At 34.5% G+C, this 13,502-nt stretch overlaps 2 long non-coding RNA genes across 3 annotated transcripts; both read left to right on the forward strand.

Moving 5' to 3' along the window:
* The first annotated feature begins 766 nt into the window (after window positions 1-766).
* On the forward strand, window positions 767-2,326 carry LOC107470459 (uncharacterized). The gene is made up of 4 exons (XR_001588429.3): window positions 767-821; window positions 922-1,024; window positions 1,115-1,210; window positions 1,504-2,326. It is a non-coding gene; the product is annotated as an uncharacterized LOC107470459 (long non-coding RNA).
* Window positions 2,327-4,223: 1,897 nt separating this feature from the next.
* LOC127742755 (uncharacterized) lies at window positions 4,224-6,638 on the forward strand. 2 transcript variants are annotated; one of them, XR_008004158.1, is made up of 3 exons: window positions 4,224-5,046; window positions 5,195-6,093; window positions 6,204-6,638. It is a non-coding gene; the product is annotated as an uncharacterized LOC127742755 (long non-coding RNA). The 2 variants fall into 2 exon arrangements; XR_008004157.1 differs by having other exon boundaries at window positions 5,195-5,344; window positions 5,469-6,638.
* Window positions 6,639-13,502: the final 6,864 nt, after the last annotated feature.

Genomic DNA, 13,502 nt, shown 5'->3' on the forward strand with positions numbered 1-13,502 from the left:
GATGATAAGTAACCCTCATTATCATTCTCACTCATGAACGCGCGTGATTGACAACCACTTCCGTTCTACATGCAACTGAGCTTGAATGCGTATCTCTTAGATTCCCCAACAGAATCTTCGTGGTATAAGTTAGATAGTTGGCGGCATTTATGAGGATCCAGAAAGTCTCACCTTGTCTGTGGTATTCCGAGTAGGATCCTGGGAATCCGGAAGGTCTAACCTTGTCCGTGGTATTCCGAGTAGGATTCCGGTAATGAATGACTGTGACGTGCTTCAAACTTGCGAGTGCTGGGCGTTAGTGACAGACGCAAAAGAATCACTGGATTCTATTCCAACCTGATTGAGAACCGACAGATGATTAGCCATGCCGTGCAGGGTGCGTTGAACATTTTCACTGAGAGGATGGGAAGTAGCCATTGACAACGGTGAAACCCTACATACAGCTTGCCATGGAAGGAGCCTTGCATGCTTGAAGAAGAAGACAGTAGGAAAGCAGAGATTCAGAAGATAGAGCATCTCCAAAACCTCAACCTGTTCCCCATTACTGCAAAACAAGTACTTATTTCATGTTCTTTTGCTTTTTACAATCAACCCTGATAATTATTGATATCCTGACTAAGAGTTACAAGATAACCATAGCTTGCTTCAAGCCGACAATCTCCGTGGGATCGACCCTTACTCACGTAAGGTATTACTTGGATGACCCAGTGCACTTGCTGGTTAGTTTTGCGGGATTGCAAAAGTGTGATTGCAATTTCGTGCACCAGTATGCGCTTTGATTTCACCAAGATGCTCAACCAGAAGTTCTCCCTCAATCACAGGTACCTCTTCATATCTTTTAGCTGACTTCAAATTAAATTATGCAAAAATATTTATTTAATTTGTTTATATGGTTCTTGGTTGGAATCTGATTGCGACCAGCGTTTCGATGGGGCCTACTGAGATCCCTTCTCAGTCAATGGAGACTATTAAAACCCCTACCGCTAACTATGAGTTTGGTGCAACCTTCATTGATCATCCCAAGGTGCTTTCCCCCCTCTGATTTTGCTTAGTTTTGTTTCGTTGTTGTAAGTTCCAACACTCATTGACGATGATATTATTGTGCTTGGTTTAGTAGATGCTGTTGGGGAGAATATTGACTGATGGAAGGCTCAATGCAAGAGTCAAGTGCGACGTCTCTGAAAATCTCACTCTTAAAGCCAATGCTCAGGTATTTATGCTCCTTTTCTATTTTAAGGGAAATGCCACAATTTTTCTACTATTTATGAGCCTTTGATATTCTGCTACACCTTATATTTACAAGAATTTAGTGCTGTTTTGTTTTGTTGAGTACAGATTCAGCTTTAACTTGATAACGTGCAAGAGTTGTTGAATGAGCATTATGTTCATTTTTATTCATCCAATATTTGATCTATGATAACCCCCCTTCCCATTCTCATGTTTCTTATTGCTAATTCTCCTTTTGGCTAACCATAACCTACTGTTTCTTGTTTGCTTCTCCAGCTTACGAATGAGCCACACATGTCTTAAGGGATGGTCAACTTTGATTACAAGGTCAATTGCTTTAACCTTCCTAGATCATTTTCTCCCGTTTTTGACATATATTGTATTAGTGTGACTTAATGGGAGTTTTATATACTAACCACAAGAACTGCCCTCTCAAGATTTCCATGGGGAACAAAATCCAAACTTCACACTTCACTCAACACTCTCATAACCTCAAATCTTCCTGTTAATCTGTAGCTTTTTGAATTTGGTATGCTTCTTCCACTTTAGCTACATGTTTTCCAGCAATCCTCACATACTATTGCTAATAATTTCATTTACTTATACTGCACAATGTTCTACAAGATGTTATCAATCTTTTGAGAAATTGATTATTGATTTTTTTTTGTAATATAGTTTCTGCATTATTAAAGCTATGTTAACTTCTTTTACATTTTTTTCTATATTACTTTTGCTATCAGACATTGGGACGTTTGGCTCAAAATAGAGAGGCCGCAAGAAAAAGCCATCTAAGGAAAAAGGTGCTATTTTTGTTGGGACTTGTCTATCTGCTATTTTTGTTTGATAATTATCTATTTTAAAATATGCTCATTTGTTCCAAATTTCTTATACCATAAGAATTATTGTGGACAAGGCATCCATAGAAAACTCTTTATTTTAATTTTTGCAGGGCTGAAAAATTTGAAAGTACTCAATTTGGGATTTAATGACATTACTGATGCATGTTTTATTTTCTTATTTGTGTTTAGGATAGTTTCTCCTCCCCTGATAGGCGTAATTCTAGTGAAGATGTAGTGTGCATAAACATGAAAATGTTGATGTTGACCAAACACATTAGACATCATTTTGTTTTTCATGTGGTTTGACGTTGACCAAAGGCATGAAGGTTGTGTTACTTGGAAATGTAGTGTGCATAAACTTGGTTTGGGAAGCTAAATGGCTATAGAGCTTTCCTCTAGAGAGGGCTTAATTATAGCACTGGATTTTTTCAGACTTTAGCTAAATGGTAAGGAGCTAGCTAGCTTACTTATAATAAATATCTACATGTTCTTGAAGCATTTTTCGAATCTTTCAACATCTTGAATCTTACTTTTTGTTACACTAAGAGGGTTTGGACTATAGACAAGGCTATCTGGAGATTTAAAAGTCTTCTAGATTTTGAATCTCACTTTTTGTTACACTAAGAGGGTTTCGATGCATGAGGCAGTAATTAACATTTTTTTAATAACAAAAATTATCTAATGAAATTCACTTTCTAGTTTTATTGATGAACAGATCTTTGGAAATGCTTGTGGATGTGAATCTACAGAAGAGGGGATTTTGAGGTTGCTCTTTGCTGTAGTTTTTCTCATTGTTAACAAAAATGGAAATGATAGCGAAACTTCTGCTACTTCAGGGTAAATTTATTTGCATGTTGCAACTCTTAGCTTTGTTATGAATCATTCATAATTTATTATATAAACCTATTTGCTAATTGTAAGACATGATGTCATCTGTGTTAAATATAGAGTAGAGGTCTATTCTGGCATTCTAATTATATATGTGACATCACATTGGTCTTTTAGCTTTTGTTTAGTTTCCTTCAGATGGCTATCTTTACGGATTTTTTGTATAAAAAAGTTGTTAGTAAGAGTGTTTTAGAATTTTGGAACTACATGAATTTTCTTATGGCTAGTTTGTTTAAGACAGCTACATTGGATGAGAAAACTGAAATTAGGTGAGTTTTGAATGTTCCTTTAGAAATTAACCAAGTTCTTTTTCTTATTCATATTCTTTCAGATTTGTTGTGCCTTCTCCTTTAGTACAGTACATTTGAAAGGAGAAAATAAATTGTTAAAAAAATTAGTGGATATTACTCAACCTTTTTGAGTTATAGGTTTTTTTATCTGATTTATGACATCTTGTTTCTTGTGGTGAACATGGGAAAAACTATGCTATAGTGGTACTCCTCAACAGGTTAGTGTCTTTCATGGGAAAAACTATGCTATAGTGATCTCCCCAACTGACTTGACATTGCTGCCTCTTACTATGTCATGAAAAGAATTAAATCCCTTGATCATAAAGATTCCATTCAAAGGATAGTTATTGCATCAATCTATCAGCCTAATGCTGAAGTTTTTCAATTCTTTGATAATCTCTGTTTGCTCTCTGCTGGCAAAACAGTTTACTTTGGACCTGCTTTTGCTGTAATTCAAGTTAATATACAACTAAAAACCAACTAACTAACTAGTTCATATTTTTGTTAGATATTTGTTCGTTAGATGTGACAAGGAACCAGCTCCATGGACAAGGTTGGTTCTTTGTATCAATGTGTGTCTTTGTGTAAGTGCATATACATGCAATCTTGAACTTATTTGGGTCATTCATCTGCAGTGATGAACATGGAGACCGTCCACGCCCACTTCTAGTGGTTAAAGAGTTGAAAGGGGCAATTGATGTAACTGAAAGGAAGAAAGATGCAACATGGGATTATAATCTAAGTGGTGTTGTACAAAAGTATGGTCTGTTTATTTTTCTTGTATCTAAAATTCTAAATGTTATTGCATTACGAGGTATTGATTCATTTGCCCCTTCTTTCTACTAGGTTACTAGGTTAAGACAAGATAATCATCACTTGTTTTACCCTAGATATTTTGCATATTCTTTGTTCTATTGAATTTAATTCCACCTTTATTGTTTATACATTTCAAGAGGAAAAGGAATTCTTGATATGGAAGAGACCCCACCACCAAGCAAGAAAATGGATGCTATAAGGTATGAACATGGGATATCAGAAAAGATAAAAATTGTACGAAAGTCAAGACCAAGCCAGTGAGAGATAGGCTTATGAAAGGTACATGTTGCCTTGCCTTTCTCATGATTCCATCTACTATTGTTTGTGTTGTCTCATATTGTAATTGTTGCACTTAAAATTACTGTTAAGTTTCTACATTACTTTGTCCTAAGCTCAGCTCCAGATTGCGCTTTTTCTTCATTACTTTGTAACTACCTACAGGTAATGCCTCTCTTGTCCAACATGTGAACTTAGTTAGTTGTGCTGATACTGATTGATTTAAATTGGTGGAAACTCGCTTAAGCTTTGAATCAAAGCAAGATAAATTATCAAGGTCAGGAGAACTTTACAATGGTGCCTAGTGTGAATATAATAGTTTAGTATTAGCAAATTAATTTGAAATTTGGAAGTCATGGTCAAGTAATTAGCCAAGTAGACAACCCAATTTAGTCTTCATTTCATTAATATATTTTAATTTGATTTTGATTTTGATGACGACAAACAAACCAGGTGCTTCTGTTTGTCTTTTGGCTCACGGATGTATATATTTCTCAAGAACTTAATGTGGTTTGGTGGTTCGATTTCAGTGGTGATAATAGAAAACTCCAAATGATTGGTGAGAAGATGGATATGCTCTGTTCCAAGGGCTGATCGATGAGCATAGAAGCAAGAAGGAAAGTTCAAACACCATGATAGATCACTTGCTCTCCTTTCAAGAATCTCAGCCAGAGTATTACACCGATCAAATTATCAAAGGGCTTATCATGGTCATACATCTATTCTTTGCCCATTAATTGATGATTAAAAATAATAATTAAGAGATTAGCATATGTTATGTTAAACAGTTTAAATTTGAAATCTCAAGTGTTATTGCTCGAATCTATAATCATTATTATTCCGTTTGCATGGGTGTAGGCCATGATGGTGGCTGGAACAGATACTTCAGCTATAACAATAGAATGGGCATTGTCAAATATGTTAAACCATCCACAAGTGTTGGAGAAAGCAAGGATGGAGTTGGACAAGTAAAGGGATATAGCACAATTTTACCTAGATGCTTCCTGAGTAATAAACAGTGCCTAAACATTTCAAATAAAGCTGAAGAATAAGAGAATGCTAACCTCAGAGATTGCATGATACTCTTTTGTTCATTTATATATCTCAGATGTTCTTTTATATCTTGTTCTAGGGTCTTTATGGATAAGAATTCCCTGTTAGACAACAACTCCTCAACCTAGCGCTTCACTGCACCAAAAGTCTGCTTAAATTGTGAAACCTTGTTCTCAAACTGCTTGTGGGAACTGGTGCAATTCTCTACCAACTTTCGCAAATTTTCTTCCTTCACCAAATCCAGTAAACACTTCCTTCTTGAACCATTTGTCTCAATTATTGCATATCATGATGAATTGGTGTTACTCTTCTAATGTTGTGAGAAACTTATTTTGTACCTAATGAAAGGCTAATATTACCCAATCTCTTGTTTTAGATAGAGTCAAGGGAAGAGAACTAAACTGGGAGAAGAGATGTGACATTATCATTGGGACAGCTGAAGGATTGGTTTACCTGCATGAAAATTCAAAAACTAGGATAATTCAAAGAGATAAAAGCCAGCAACATCTTATTGGATGCTAAACTTCGCGCAAAAATTATATATGGTAATAAATCTTGTTTCTTTTTATTTTCTTATGATTATGGAATGTCATAAAATACTAAAAAAATTTTTATTGAGGTGCAGAAGTGTGGCTCTATTTTGACTTCTATGATTTTAACAGAACACATTGTAGAATGAGAAGAAAGGTTGTTGTAACTGACAGGTTAGTTATTTTGCTCTGTTACTTGCAAAAGGGAACTGTAGAAATAAATGGTCATGGTTTATAATTGCTGTTGTTTATACATAAATTTAAGAGAACCTGGTTTTCTCTAGTTGATGATTTGCTGCATTAGCTCCAACAATGCGAACCTGGTTGCGACCCAACAAAAGACTGGCTGCAATTTCCTCAGCTAGCTTGAAAACCAAAGGGTAGAACTTGTATATTGCAATGCTGATGTGGAGTTTAACTTGAAGTGGCCACACACAACCACAAGGAGATCGAGGAGGTATATTTGTCAATGGCTCTGAGCAAGTCACCATCATGCAATCTAAAAGGAATAGGATCAATATAAAATCTTGTTGTTTAAATTGTTGAAAATGAACGAACTAGTAGTGTCAATGAGTAATGTAAATAGTTATAGTTTTGTCACTGGTTTATTTTTTGGGTATCTTTTTATTGAGATAGTGAGATATTGGCCAATGATGTTGAAAAATAACATCCAATTTTATAGGTATCATGTAATGAATATTATGTTTATCTATATAATTTTTGGCCTCTTTTTTTTTTCAATTTATAGTGTGTTTGATGGAGGAAATTTAAAAAATAAACCTAAAGGATTCATTTTGCAATGAAAAAATTTTAAAAAAAAAATTCTATTTTACTTTATCGACGGATTTACAGACAAATTTTATGTCTGTAATCATAGTGTGAGATGATTTTCCAAGGTTCAAATTACAGACAGAAATTCTGTCTATAATTATAGACGGAAAATCTGTCAAAAAATCCATCTGTAATTACAGAAGGAAAATCCATCGAAAAATCCATCTGTAATTACAAACGGAAAAATTGTCTGTAATTACCGACGAAAAATCCGTCAAAAAGTTCGTTGTCTTAAGGAAATGGATGGAGAATTTACAGAGGAAAAATCCGTTGGTAACTGGTAAAAATTCATCGGTAATTTTCCGACGAAAAAAATCCATCGGTAAATAATTTCCGACGAGGCTTTTACAGAGGGACAAAATTCGTCGGTAATTTCGTCGGTAACCAAAAATCCGTCTGTAATATAGACCAAATCTGTCTGTAAATCTGTCTGTATTAAGCCATTTTCTAGTTGTGTGATTGAAAACTTAAGCACATGTACACAACTTATACTATATCAATAACGTGGAGATATTTTGATATAAATAAACCCTAATCAAAGTCAAAATGAACTTAAAAAAATCATCCAAACTTGACCGCAATTTTCAAAGAGAAGAATTTGGAATATTATCAGCAAACCAGCTAAATTAGTGATTATCAAAATGGATATATTTTAAGTATAATGAGAAAATAAGAAATTATTTTGCAATTCAATATTTTGCAGAGGTTGCAGAAAAAAAAGAGAAATTATTTGATAAATCAATAGAGAAAAAAGTCTTTGTTGAGGAACCTAGATGATGTTGGCAAAGAAGTGCAAGTAAACGACGAGAGCGGTGCCGTCAACTGCAGCAATGACGAAGCCGAGGATCATAACGAACTAGTCAAAATGATCGGCGCAGGCGAAGAGGTGGCAGAAGGGCACGATAGCTGGCAGCGGCTCAACCTTCTTTGACTCCTCAATCTCCTCTTCCACCTCAACCTGCTGCGACGCTGAATCCCTACTCAGAATTGAAACTAGTGACAAATCCACCTTTGTTCACAAGGCAAAATTCAACTACAATTGAGCTATTTAAGAAAACGACGTGAAAGAACTAGGTTCTTCTTTTTTGTCCAGACGGAGAGAAGAACGACGGAGAATGACAAGTGGCTTTTGGTGCTTGCTACTACTGCATGAAGAACGGCGGAGAGAGAGTGCGTTTACAAGGAAGGGAGAGGGTGAGGATAGGCTGTTGTCTGGATAGGGGATTAGGAGTGATGTTGCACTTTATTGGGAGACTGGTATACAAGATGTGTTCTTCTTTTTGGTATGAATGGGGGTAAGAGAGATTAGATTAGGGTTCATGATAAACAAAGCAATCTTTTAGTGTATATGAATAATCAAATTATTTTGATTTTGATTTTTAAATTGATTCAGATTTAAAAATATAAAACTAAAGCTAATTGAATTTTGATTAAATTAAAAGGATTAAGATAATTTTTATCCAATAGGATATTTAAGTTTTTTTATAAAATTAAATAAAAAAATATTTTTTTTATTAAAGTATAAGGGTAATTTCGTAAAAGTATTAATATGATACGTATTTAAAACAAAAAATTAATTACTAACGTAAAAAATATAATCTTTATATAGTATTTTAATTTGTCCAGCTTTTTATCGTTTTGATACATATAAATTTATCATCATACTGAAATAAATATTAATTGTTATTAACTGTGTTTGCCATAGCTTTTGCATTAGTTATATAGTAATTAATAGTAAGCGTACGTGGCATTTCTAAATCATAAAATTATTTTATTTTATTTTATTTTTATCAAAAATAGATATTCATTGAAATGAACAAATTTCTAAAAATTATGACAACTTGGATTAAAAAAATTAAATTACAATCAACATAGTAATTTTGAGAGGAGGGGAAAAAATTGCAAAATCTAAAACTTTCTAAAAAGAAATACTAACGAAAATGCGAAGAATTTCCGGATCATTCCAAATAGAAAAAGTATAAACAAACAATTTTTAACCAACTAACTTTAAATAATTATAAATTAATTAATATGAAGTATAATTTAAAAATATTTATTAACTTATTGTATATTGATTAAATTCTTGTTGATTATCTAACTGAATTGTTCTAAATAACACATAAAGCATACTTAATCGTTCCAATAAAAAATGTTTTATCTGTAAAATAAATAAATGATTTTCAGTCTTTAACCGTGTTAAAAATTAAATATAGTGATTTATGTTGGCTATTTTTTTTTATCAATTTAAATTAAATTTTTAAAAAAAATAATTTTATAACATGATATCAGAATCTTTATGATAAAAAAATATTTAAACTTTAATTATTTTTTATCCTCACAAAAATAATAATAATATGAGACAAATAAAAAAAAATCTATACAAAAAACTTCAAGCAAATCCAATCATTTATGTGTTTCATTATGTCCGTTTAAATTAAAAAAAAAAAGTAATTTTACGATAGATCATTTACAAATAAAGCAGTTATTTATAATTCAAAAATTTTTAATTAATCTCTAACCATTCAAATAATCTAAGTAGCCTATATAAACAATAACCTGTGGATGTATCAAAGACTTTTTAGACTAATAACAAGAATCGATTAGATTAATAACAAAATTTTTAAAATATGAAGAACCGCTTTCTTTTTTAGACAAATAATCAAATATCATAAAGGACATTTTCTCACAAAAAATGACGAATCAGACTTTAGTTAGAGTCTTTGCAGTTTGCACTCCTTTATGATATTTTCATCTCAAAAGATACTATTTATATATGCACAATTAACCAAAATACTTGGTCCAACAAACTTCGTGAAAGAAGCAATTACCAATATAATTATAATTTTCATAAAGAAAACAGAGAATAATCCAGTAAGAGAATATAAACAACCCATTAAGAGTCAGAATCATATATAATCATATATAGAGAGATTCAAGATTAAACTGTTGGAGATAAAAATATGAGCTACTCTTTAAGTTAAATAAAAAATCTCTTGTTAATATAAGAATTATCAAAATTTAACTATGATAAAATATATTTTGACATATTTAAAAAAATTATATGCACTACATTTTTGTATACTTCTTTTGTATACATTTATTTTTTGTATTAAAAATAATTGATGTATAGAAATAGTGAAAGAAAATAAAAAGTTTGTTTTTTATACTATATAAAAAAAATTATAGACGAACACTTTTTATTGATATTAACTAATATTTAACTAATTAATGATTAAAATTTAGAATTTAAAATTTAGTTAAGTATTGACTATAAATTAAATAATAAATTTTATTGATTATATGATATTGCGTGCTAAAAAGTATAAGAGAAATATATAAAATAAATATTGCAACTCATTTAAATTCTCTTTAAAATAAAATATTTTTCAGAGGTGGTAGCTATAGCGGCATTGATGATCATCCTTATCATCATCAGCAGCAGCATCACTGGCTAGGGACATGCATGCCACAACGAGTAAAGAAGAAAGATGTATACATAATATAATATAATTAATATATCATGGTAGGTAACTAGCCATATATTAGTGGATTTTTGTTTGACAGCTAGTATGAATGTATCTTTCAATGTGTGGACAATAACCTTCAACCACCTTGTCAATTTAAGACATAAATGCCTTCCCCTTAATTATATGTGCTTTTTATTCTATAGAGAAAAGGATTTAGGTTCTATTTGTCATTTTATTATCGCCAACCTAACAAATTAAAGTGACCAATTTAAATGTCTTCCTATCTCCTCGTTCTAATCAAACTGTCCCATAGGATTGTCGCTTGAATATAGCTGGTGGTGTTCTATATATATATAAGTAAATAATAAATAAATTTTTGATTAATTAAAAAAAAATTTATCTTTTAAAATGTGAGATATTTAAATTTTTTTAAAAGATTAATTTGTCTTTATATATTTTAAACAGAAGAATTTAAATATCTCGTATTTTAAAAAGTGATAGGCATTTTTGTATTTTCAATTAGTTAGTAATGCTTGTGGGAGAGTCAATATCGTTATGCTGTAAAACCAAATCTTCTTATTTGAATTCGCGCTTTATCATACCCAGATTGTACCTTAAGTTTAATCTTTGTTTTAGAGCGAGTTTTTGTAGGTGGACTATGCTTCGGACCTCATCGACTAGGTCCCTTTTGGCTTCTTCGTCGAGTCCTCCCACGGTCCTTCAAGGGCTTGGTTCTCCAATCTCAACAGGAATGACGGCTTTTATTCGGTAGGTTAGCCTGAAAGGGGGTCTGTTTGGTTGAACTTTGCAAGGAAGTTCGATAAAACCAGAGCACGGAGCCTAGTTCGTCTGCCCATAGTCTTTTGGCCTTGTCCAGCCTCTTTTTTAGTCCTTTCAAAATGACCTTGTTAGCCACCTCAAATTGGCTATTGGTTTGGGGGTGTTCTACCGAGCTGAACCTTTGTGACATGCCGATGTCTTCTAGGAACCCATGAAAGCGCTTGTCAACTAAGTTCCGTTGTCTGGGATCACGACCTCCAAGATACCAAATCGGGTTATGACTTGCTTCCAGAAGAATCTTCGGCATTGGAATTGCTTCCGCTTCGATCCATTTGGTGTAGTAGTCAAAGGATATGATTAGGAACCTTAGCTGTCCTAGTGCCGTGGGAAAGGGATCCATGAGGTTGATTCCCCAGATCCCAAATAGGCGCTCAGCCGATATGGTGCTGAGTTGCTAGGGGGCTGCCTGGTTGAAGTCGGCATGCATTTGGCACTGCTTGCAGCTTTTTACCAACTGGAGTGCGTCTTTTAACCTTTTGTGCCAAGATTTTTCCTCTGATGTAGTGGCTGCAACATCCTTCGTGAATTTCGTTAAGGATGTAATCCATTTGGTGGGGCTCCATTCACTTTAGGAGGGGTTGGGAGCATCTTCATTTGTACATTTAACCTGCTATCATGGTGTACTTAGCGGCCTCCTGTTTTATGTGATTTGTCTATTTGGGGTTTATCGGCAAATCGCCGCCTTCCAGATAGGTTGTGACTGGGGTGATCCATGAGGATTCTTTGGAAATTGGCAAGTTTGTTGGGCACTCTAGAAGGACGGTAGATATCCTGGTGACCTCCTAAATTAGGGAGCGGTTCCCAGAGTGCAGCTTAGTGCTTGTCAACTTAAAGCAGGTTTGCCCTAGCATTCCTTTCTCTTAGTATGTGTTGAATTGTCACCGAAGTGAATTTGGTGGTAAATTCCTTTATTTTGGAGAGGTATTTCTATAGCAAAGAATTTCGTGTTTCCTACTCTCCCTTGACTTGAGAGCTTCTTTGGAGTCACTGCTTACCTCCAAGTTTTTCACCCTGACCTCCTTTGCTAGTGCTAGCCCGGCGAGGAGTGTTTCATATTCAGCTTGGTTGTTGGATAACAGGAACTCATAACGGATTGATTGCTCAATTGTTATTGGTTTTGACTTTCTAAGACGACTCTCGCTCTGCCAAAGTTATTGTTTGAACATCTGTCGACTTGGAGTTTCCATGTCTCTGTTATCTTGTTTTCTGGGATCATTTTGGCAAGAAGTCTGCCATTGCTTGGGCCTTAATTGTGCTTCTGGGCTCGAAACGAACTTATATTGGGAGAGCTCGACAGTATTTGCCCGACTAGGTCTGGCTTCTGGAGTATCTGGAAAATTGCCTGGTTCGTTCAGACTATGATCAGGTGGCTTTGAAAATACTGTCGAAGCCATCGGGACGCCGTTAGTAGTGCATATGCCAGTTTTTCAAGTTGGGAGTATCTCATCTCCACATTTTGAAAAACCTTGCTTATGAAGTACAAAAATTGAGCCTTATTCTTGTCCTCCCAAACTAGTGTTGCAGCTAGTGCCTCCTCGGTTATGGCAAGGTAGAGATACAACATTTCCCCTGGCTTGGTTTTGGAGAGGACAGGTGAGGTTGCCAACACATTTTTGAAGTGTTGGAAGGCTTCCTCGCACTCAGGTCCCCACTGGAAGTCTATTCTCTTCTTCACGAGTTCAAAGAGAGGGAGTAACTTATGTGTTGATGCCCCAAGAAAGCGTGACAACGCGGCCAGGCGGCCGGGTAGCCTTTGGACGTCCTTGAGGTTTGCTGGGCTGGTCATTTCGAGGATGACCTAACATTTTTCTAGGTTAGCTTCCACGCTTCTTTATGTGATCATAAAGCCCATAAATTTTTCGGCCTCCATTCCAAACGTACATTTAGCTGGATTAAGCCGCATCCGGTGTTTCCTTAGCATTCCGAATATGCTCGTGAGGTCAGAGATTAGTGAGTTATCTGATTTCGTCTTCACAAGCATATTGATGAGCGGATATTTTATACGCTTTTTGGGGGTAATTTCATGTAGATTTTAGCATGTTTTAGTTAGTTTTTAGTAAAATAGTATTAGTTTTTAGGCAAAAATCATATTTCTGGACTTTACTATGAGTTTGTGTGTTTTTCTGTGATTTCAGGTATTTTCTGGCTGAAATTGAGGGAGCTGAGCAAAAATCTGACTTAGGCTGAAAAAGGACTGCTGATGTTGTTGGATCCTGACCTCCCTGCACTCGAAATGGATTTTCTGGAGCTACAGGAGTCCAATTGGCGCGCTCTCAACGGCGTTGGAAAGTAGACATCCAGGGCTTTCCAGCAATATATAATAGTCCATACTTTGCGCAAGGATAGACGACGTAACTTGGCATTGAACGCCAAGTTCATGCTGCTGTCTGGAGTTAAACGCCAGAAAAACGTCATTATCCGGAGTTGAACGCCCAAAACACGTCA

Source organism: Arachis duranensis, chromosome 10, assembly GCF_000817695.3.
Source record: "Arachis duranensis cultivar V14167 chromosome 10, aradu.V14167.gnm2.J7QH, whole genome shotgun sequence".
Taxonomy (NCBI): domain Eukaryota; kingdom Viridiplantae; phylum Streptophyta; class Magnoliopsida; order Fabales; family Fabaceae; genus Arachis; species Arachis duranensis.